This window comes from Mustela putorius, unplaced genomic scaffold (assembly GCF_011764305.1).
Source record: "Mustela putorius furo isolate JIRA1106 unplaced genomic scaffold, ASM1176430v1.1 tig00000508_pilon_pilon_pilon, whole genome shotgun sequence".
Taxonomy (NCBI): domain Eukaryota; kingdom Metazoa; phylum Chordata; class Mammalia; order Carnivora; family Mustelidae; genus Mustela; species Mustela putorius.
The window spans coordinates 17856251-17864828 of NW_025421402.1; the positions used below are offsets into that span (position 1 = coordinate 17856251).

The 8578-nt window shown below is 36.1% G+C and overlaps 1 long non-coding RNA gene across 1 annotated transcript; it reads left to right on the top strand.

The window, feature by feature from the left end:
• The first annotated feature begins 2972 nt into the window (after positions 1-2972).
• LOC101676786 lies at positions 2973-4343 on the top strand. Its single transcript, XR_001179153.2, has 3 exons — positions 2973-3025; positions 3133-3299; positions 3907-4343. It is a non-coding gene; the product is annotated as an uncharacterized LOC101676786 (long non-coding RNA).
• Positions 4344-8578: the final 4235 nt, after the last annotated feature.

Here is an 8578-nt window from a genome sequence, read left to right on the forward strand (position 1 = left end):
TAACAGTTTATGTTGTGCATGTGTTATAATTACTGAAGCAATATTAACCCATTGTTATTCACTGGTCTATACTTTATTCATTTTCCTTTGTTGTGTGTAATGTTACTCTTTTCTATTCCAGGATCTTAGGTTACTACATTACATTGAGTTGTCACACCTCTTAAGGCTTTTGGAGTTGAGACTTTCCTTGGTTTTATGGCCTTGACAATTTTGAGACATACTGGTCAGGTATTTGGAGAATATCTCTCAATCGGGATTTGACTGATGGTTTTCTCATGCTTAGACTGAGGCTATGTGGTTTGGGGAGGAAGGCCACAGAGGTCTTCCTCCCCAACGACAGAAAGTGTCGTTTTCATTACAGTTTATCAAGGACACATATTATTCATATAACCTGTCACTGCTGATATTAAGTTTGACCACGTAGATGAGGTAAAGTGTGTAAGGTTTCTTCACGCTAGTTAGTCTTTTCCCCTCCTTTTCATTCTATCCTTTTGGGAAAAAGTCACTAAGTGCGACCACACTTAAGGAGTGAGGAATTAAATTCCACCTCCTCGAGGTCAAGGTACCTATATAAATTATTTAGAAATATTGTATATGGGAAATTCATTTAGTCATTTTTTAAGATTTTTTTTTTTTTTATTTGACAGAGAGAGAGATCACAAGTAGGCAGAGAGAGATGAGGGAAGCAGGCTCCCTACTGAGCAGAGAGCCCAATGCGGGGCTTGATCCCAGGACCCTGGGATCACGACCTGAGGTGAGGGCAGAGGCTTAACCCACTGAGCCACTCAGGTGTCCCTCAATTTTGTTATTTCTTCAATCACTTATCTATATCACTACAAGTGTTTGGTTTATATTTTGGATTATAATTCAATACTACCATATTTATTATATTGCCTAAATGTTTCCAGCTCTTGACATTGGAAGCTCCATTAACAGTGGTCCTTTGACACACCCCTGTGATGGTGGGATTTTTTTTTTTTTTAACATTCTTCATTTTTTAACCCTATACTGAGGTCACATCGCTTCCAGGCTATCACTGTTGACGCTGTAAGAAAATATGTGTATGTATGCAAACCTATAAATATATATGCACATCTATTAAATCTTCTATGTGTCAGCATTTGTATCTATATCAAGCTAATACAACTTCATACAATATCTCCAACTTTAATCCATTGCCACATGGATGATTCTAACCTCATTCCTTTGTTTATTTTTACAGTCTTATTCCAATAGTGAGAAATCTGGCCTCTATCTGTCATCCAGTTAATAAACTATTCAATTACAAGTGTACATGTATAACAGTATTAAAATCGGTTTTCCCTCCAAGGAATACAACTTTATAAGCTAGAGTAGACTGCTTTATTTTTTTTTTTTTTTTTTTTTTTTAAGATTTTATTTATTTATTTGACAGAGAGAGATCACAAGTAGGCAGAGAGAGATCACAAGTAGGCAGAGAGGCAGACAGAGAGAGAGAGAGAGGGAAGCAGGCTCCCCACTGAGCAGAGAGCCCGATGCGGGCCTCGATCCCAGGACCCTGAGATCATGACCTGAGCCGAAGGCAGCGGCTTAACCCACTGAGCCACCCAGGCGCCCTAGAGTAGACTGCTTTAGATAGAGTTTCTTTTGTCCTACTCTTACGGACTTCACTCATTTCCAAAGTTACCTAGGTCCATACCTTTTTTCCCCACCCCCTTCTGTGAGTTAGTTTTATACATTTATGATACAGTTACATTGTGTTGTCACATTCTGCATTCCGTTGTCAGATTCCTCCCACCTATCCAATGATTCTTAGAAAATCTGCATCCACCGCCCTACATTTCACCCAGGTGTTATGCCTGTCTTTACTTTTGAAAAGTTTTCAGTCATTATTAAGTCAAAAAAAAAATTTTTTTTTTCTGTTCCTTGTTTCTTCTTTCAGTATTTCAGTTACACAGTTTATGCCTTTTGAAATTGTCCTACAGTTCTTGGATGTTCTAGTTTTCCTTTCTTTCCCTTTCTTTTTTAAATTTTTTTTCCTTCCTTGGCTTTTTAATTTGGAAGTTATCTATAGTCCTATCTTCCAGGTCACGGATTCTCTGTGTGCAGTCTGTTTACGAGCTCATCCAAGGCAGTCTTCATTTCTCTTAAAATGTTTTGTTTCTTGCATTTCCTTTTGAGTTTTTTTCCTTCCTGCTTCCATCTTTCTGCTTAGTTGCTTATGTTCTTGCATATTATCAATTTTCTCCATGAGATCCTTTAACATATTAATCATATTATTACATTCTTGAAAACTGCAACATCTGTTTCATATCTAAGTATGGTTACGACGCTCTCTCTTCAGATTGGTTATTTTTCCCCTTTCAGCATGATTATATATACTTTTTGAGAGCTGGTGGCTAATAGGCCCTTAGTGTGAGGATTTATGTTAACCTGTGTAGGACTTGGGCTATGTTCAGTGTTTGCTGAAGCTTCCAGAGGCTTTGTATTTTTCTAACATCCTCACTGTAGTCTTCTCTCTTGATTTTGGGTTCTCTAAATACTCCTCTTCTGAGAGACTCTGTATCTCGCAACCATCTCAGCTGTCACTGACTGGATTTTACCACAGTTCTGTTGGGCCAGTGGTAAGATGTGAGGTAGGATAAGCATTTACATAGTTGTTGTTGTTGTTTTTTTTTAAGATTTTATTTATTTATTTGACAGACAGAGATCGCAAGGCAGAGAGGCAGGCAGAGAGAGAGGGGAGTGGGTAAGCAGGCTCCCTGCTGAGCAGAGAGCCCGACGCGGGGCTCGATCCCAGGACCCTGAGATCATGACCTGAGTCAAAGGCAGAGGTTTTAACTCACTGAGCCACCCAGGCACCCCAGCATTGCATAATTTTATGATCAGGTCTCGGTCTATTGGTAGATTTCTATTGCAGACTGTGATAACAGTCTACACAAATGTTACTCTAATGATATCATTTTATACAGTTTTTTTTTCTTTTCCCATTTAGGTGAGAGACAGAATACGAGAAGTCTGAATGAGAGGAATGCCCTTCAACAAGGTGGAGTAAGATTCTATGAAAGTCCCGTCCTCTGAAGACTTAGCCCTTTCTCATGGAAAACTCTTTGGGCCCATTTGACAATAATTATCTTTCCCTTGCTTTGCCAGGGTCATGAGAAGCTCCTTCTCAAATCTTCAACGTGAGGATGGCCTATGGCTCCTGGAGGTATAAGCCACAACAGTGAGGAATTTAACAATTCATCAACATTACTATTTAATAAGTGTCCTATTAGTTTATGGCTGTAGTGGCTCTTCTCGAAATAAGCAGAATTCAGGTGAGACTCTCTGGAATCCCCTGTCTTTCTAAATGTCCAGTGGCAGTTTGTTCTGCAACTTCAGTTCTTGGATGGGTCCCAAAAAAAGTCATTGATCCCCCCCCCCAAAAAAAAATTCTCACTGCCATATAAAATAAATTAGCTAGTAAGGCAGACAGTTCACAGTGGGGGGAAAAAAAGATATGTGAATGGCTCTTAATATTGGGAAAAGGGGACCAATCTCATTCAAAATAAGAGAAATGTAAATTAAAACTCTCCTGTGTTATCATTTCTCACTTAATTGGAAAAAATCTAAAAATATGACAAAATACTTTGTAAGGCTGCATACTGGTGTAAATGTTAAATGATACATCTCCTGAGATGGGGGAGATTTGACACATTTAGCAAATTACATGTGTATTTATCTGTTAATCTAGAAATCCCTGTTTTATAATCTTCCTCATACTTAGTGGCAAAACTATGAAAGCATATAAGAACAGTGCTTCTTGGTACCTGAATTTCTGATTTCTTTCAAAATATTTTACTTAAGAAATGTTATCCCTGTCCCCAGTGTGTCCCTCAGAATATGACTGCTTAAGCCAGTGTCTTCCCAATTGTTTTCTAACAGGTAAGTCAGAGAGGCAAGAGAGAAGCTACTCTGGTTGACTGAAAAACTAGTGTTCCTCAAAAGAAGAACTGTGTCCACTTTTCTGTTTGGTACAGAGCTCAGATCCTTTGTGGGGAAATCATGCAAAAAGAATATCATCTCAGAACCTTATAGAACTAACATATACAAATATAATTTATCAGAAAAAAAGAGGAAATTTAAACAGTAACATTCATCACCATCAGTGGGATTAAAGAAGACATGATATCCTGAAAGACAAAAAAAATTCCATCAAGAGAAAATAAGATGGCAGCTGGTGTATATTTGGATAGAAAAAACTGTCCCTTCTGAAGAAACTTTCATGCATGGCAGTTAAAATTGTTCCTAGCAAAAGATCGTGAAAGAAGTCTTCTGGCAAGTGGACTTTTTCTCTCAGATCTTAGAAATAAACTGATTGATGCCCACGTCAAGTGTTTGATGTTAAGGAATTTTCTTATTTTTTACTGTTTTTATAAGTATTTTAGCAGAAATCTGGGGGAGGCCGAGCTGGGGACTGCCAGTTGATTATGTATCCCATAAACTTTCTTTTTTTCGTGCTGAGCAGTATCTACAGGTGAAAGTAAATGGCTTGGTCCAGTGGGGAACATGAATAGGAATCAGTGTCAGTGGTCTCTATCTTCTGAATTACTTCCTCTTTGACGTCTTTATTGTCTACTGAGGTTGGATCTGGACCATGACTCTGCATTTTCCAGTAACTTGGATAAATAAGAATGGGTAACTTTGCTCTTTGGGTTAGTAGGAAAAGCCCTGAGGATGAGGAATTTTGGCTAGCTTGTGTGCTGATTATTGCATCTGTGAAATCAGAATAGTACAACCTTTGTCATACCTATTGTCAAAGATGTTGCGAGCACGAACTAAGATACTATTTGGTGGGGGGAACTAAGATACTATTTGGTGGGGGAAACGTGAGACATGAAACATCTTTCTCTGGAACCTAGAATTTGGTATTAAAGTCATTTCTAGGAACGTGCTTAGCTTGTGAACACATAGTCCCAGATTAAGCAGTTTAACAACAACGACAAAAAAAATCACAGATCAAAAAAAAAAAAAGAAGGGATGTCAGGATACATTTTTCTTCTCATAAATCTAAGTAACTCAATATTAAAATTCTGATCACTGGATGAGAAAAACACACACTGAAACAACTATTTACTTTCATCAATGAGAAAAAAAATGAAACTCAAATTGTCTGTACTTTTGACTATTTTCCTGTTGCTTAAATAATAGGCGCTCATTTCTAGACTCTGGCTTTGTTTTGAGAATTTAATTATTTAGGACACACTGTAAGAAGGGGAGTAAAGTGCACAGATTGTCAAACCAAGAACACAGCATGAAAACCCACCTACTACATAACTATCTTCAACTGAGAACAGCTGCCAATATCAGTAAAAATATCTGAAGTTTCTGAATAAGATTTATTATTCTCATATCTGTGATTTCATAACTTATTTGGTCTAATTGGATAAAACTGGTTGTTTTGATTTCTTTTCATTTTTAATTTCTTGTGATTATTTCCATGCTCTGACTCCAAAAAAAAAAATATTTTTAAGGCATGAGTAAACTGAACTATTTTTGTTGCCCTCAAAGAAATTACTCATCATTTACATACATTCTTCAAAAAGCATTCATTTATTAATTTTTCTGAGCTTTTCAAAAAACATAATTAGTTATGAGGCATATTACCTATTATCAAAATAGGAACCTTAGTTTCAAGCATTTATGTTATTTCTAAGATCATTTATTTATCAATATTTATTCAATAGTCAAGTTAATGTTCAGGCAAGGAGATAACAAATACTTCCAATTTAAGATCTTAAGGCTATGAAATTTTCTCAAGGTAATATGATAATTTACCAACAAAATATGGCTGAGTTTTTTAATGTGAATGAATCTTTCTTTATCCCTATCCATCTGCAATCACCATATCTAAACTTAGGACAAGATCAATATTCAACCATATAACTATCTTCCCCATCTTTCTTCTTTTTTCCTCCTGATTTTCCCCTTTAGAATCCAGTTATAACACAGAGACTACATCTCATGGATTTCTCTTGAATGAGATTCTTCCTTCTTTCCATTGACCTGGTTTGGTTTTTAAAGTAAGACTTTAAAATTTTTCATGTATCAGATTATGTTTTAGTACTTACTTGGTTCTTTCCTATATACCAAGATTTTCTTTCATACTCCACTTTTAAGTTTTTTATATTGTTTTTATTTTGTTTTGTTTCTACCTGTATGTGTGTGTTTCCTTTTAAACCTGGTAGAGGGAAACAAATAAAAAGAAGTGTGAAGTTAAAGTGCATGGGTGTGAAGGCTCAGTTCATAGGGATATAGAGAGATGGAGATTATTAAGCAAGAGGGATGATATGTTGTAAGGACTATAGACTCTCATATTTTTAAAACTAACAAATAAATCTAATGTCAGCTAGATAGAAAGTTGTGGGGATAGAATTAAAATCTCAGTTGTCACAACAGTCCGGAGCTGTGCTCTCAACTACATTGCTGTGCTATCTTCCAGTTTGGGGAAGTAAGGTTGAATGAATATGGCTAATTTTTTTTTAATATATATAATAGGATCCCAGTAGTGACTTCGCCTCTATCTCTGGGTCCAGATGTGATATGTTTTCAGGCTGTAAGCCAATTTCCTTCTTGGTTATGAGACAAATATTTTCTTGACTCTCTCCCAACCCTTCTCATTGGAAACAAACATGCCTAGACATGGTGTAAGCTGTGAAGGTAAAAGCAATGGGGATAGCAAGTGTAAGGAAATCACCGTCCCAAAGTTCAGAATGTCACAGGCCTGTACAGGGACAAAAATCATCTGCCATCAATTAGGCTATTTAGAATGTTTTGGGTTTTTTTGGTTTTTGTTTTGCCTATATCTGTAAAATTATCACAACGATGTCTATCTGAATGAAAAGGAAAATAAAATATTAAGTACTGAGTGGAAAAGCTGAAGAAATAAAATAAGCAGGTCTTCTGATCTGGTTTCTTTATACTGTGTGGAGACCCCTAGGGAAATGATGACTGTGGCTCTAACAGAACCTGAGATCTTGAGAGTGGACAGTGCTGTAAGAGTGACAATGGATATTGCAAGATTGGTCTGTCAGCTTGAGGAGAACACATAAGCAACATTTTGAAAGATTCAGAAAATAATATGGACATACAAATAATCCAATGATCCTCTTGCATTTTTAGGTATTTTTAAAGGTATTTATTCATGATTCTTTGGCAGCAACACTAGATGCTTTACTAAGAGAATGAAATGAAGGTTCTACTCTGTGCCTGAAGAAGCAGTGGCACAGATAAACCATGAGAGGGCACGAAGACACACAATTACCTCAGAAAACTACACACAAAATAAGACTGACTATTAAAAGTCCCCAGTTCTTCTGTTGCAGCATCTCTTGGTGCAGAATCTGTCCATTGGCTCTTCTTCATAGTAGAAAGGAGTTGAAACTTCCTTGTCTTCAAAGGATTCCCTCTCTTGGTTTGCAACTATTCCATGTTCCAGTCCACATATAGTTCTTTTACTCTTTGTATCCAAATTAGAATGGCCCTTATTAATTTTTCTGGGAACTTACCATCCTAAATGATATCCAACATATACTTTTGGTGAAGAGATACTATATCTAAATAAAGCCAGAATTCATTAACAGCCCAGCAATTTCATTTCATTTCCTCCCCCTATACCAAAAGTTATAGTTATAAAAATTTAAAGTTCTCTTACTGAGTAAGTTTCCTTCCTAGTCACTGTTTACTTTGCACATAACCCGGAAAAGATTGTTGGCTGCAATTCTTGCGGTGTTACTAAAATATTTCTTTAACGTCCCAAGCTAATATAGTGTATATGAATAGATGACTAAGACAGAAGCTGAATTTTCATATTGTGCTTTAGCCCATAGTATACAGGGATTAAAAATTTGGCAGGTTTTTGTAAACTCTGCACACATTACAAGAGTGTAAGAGTTTTGGTTCCCTTTACCTCCTCATATACAATTTCCCCACTGCTCCATATTTAATTAAATTTCCTAATTCAAATTCATCTTTGTTCCAAACCATAGAATTCCTGTTATAATTCACTTATTTTGGTAAGAAAGTAGAACACATGATCTACAAGCATATTTTCCATCAGTTGCATTTGTCAACAGAAAAAGATGCAATTGAATAATACTGAAGTATTTACTTATCTGAATCTGAAAATCTAACTCATTCTACTGAAGGTCTTAGAAACTGAAGTTCTAAGTAATTATTTCACTTTGTTCGGTCTCAATCTACACGTTTAGGAGATTCCAAAATATTTCTGAAATAAAAGAATGACTTAGAAAACTAATGTGGGAATTAGTCACTGGAGGCTTTTAATCATGTCAAGGTGTTATGCTTCAGTGAATAAGATAAGTCTTGAACAAGTATCTAAAATTTTGCTTCTGAGCTCAAGTAAATCTGACAGTAATTTTCCATTACCGGCTCTCAAATTTTACAGTCTTTGAGTTAGAAAATGGAAGTGTTTTTGTAAACCTAAAGCAAACACAAAAAACACAGAATAAATAACTCAAAGGATTATCTTTGGAGGCAAAGACTTGTTTCTTATGATAATTCTAAATAATTTTTCAATAACTGGGCCTGACTTGTA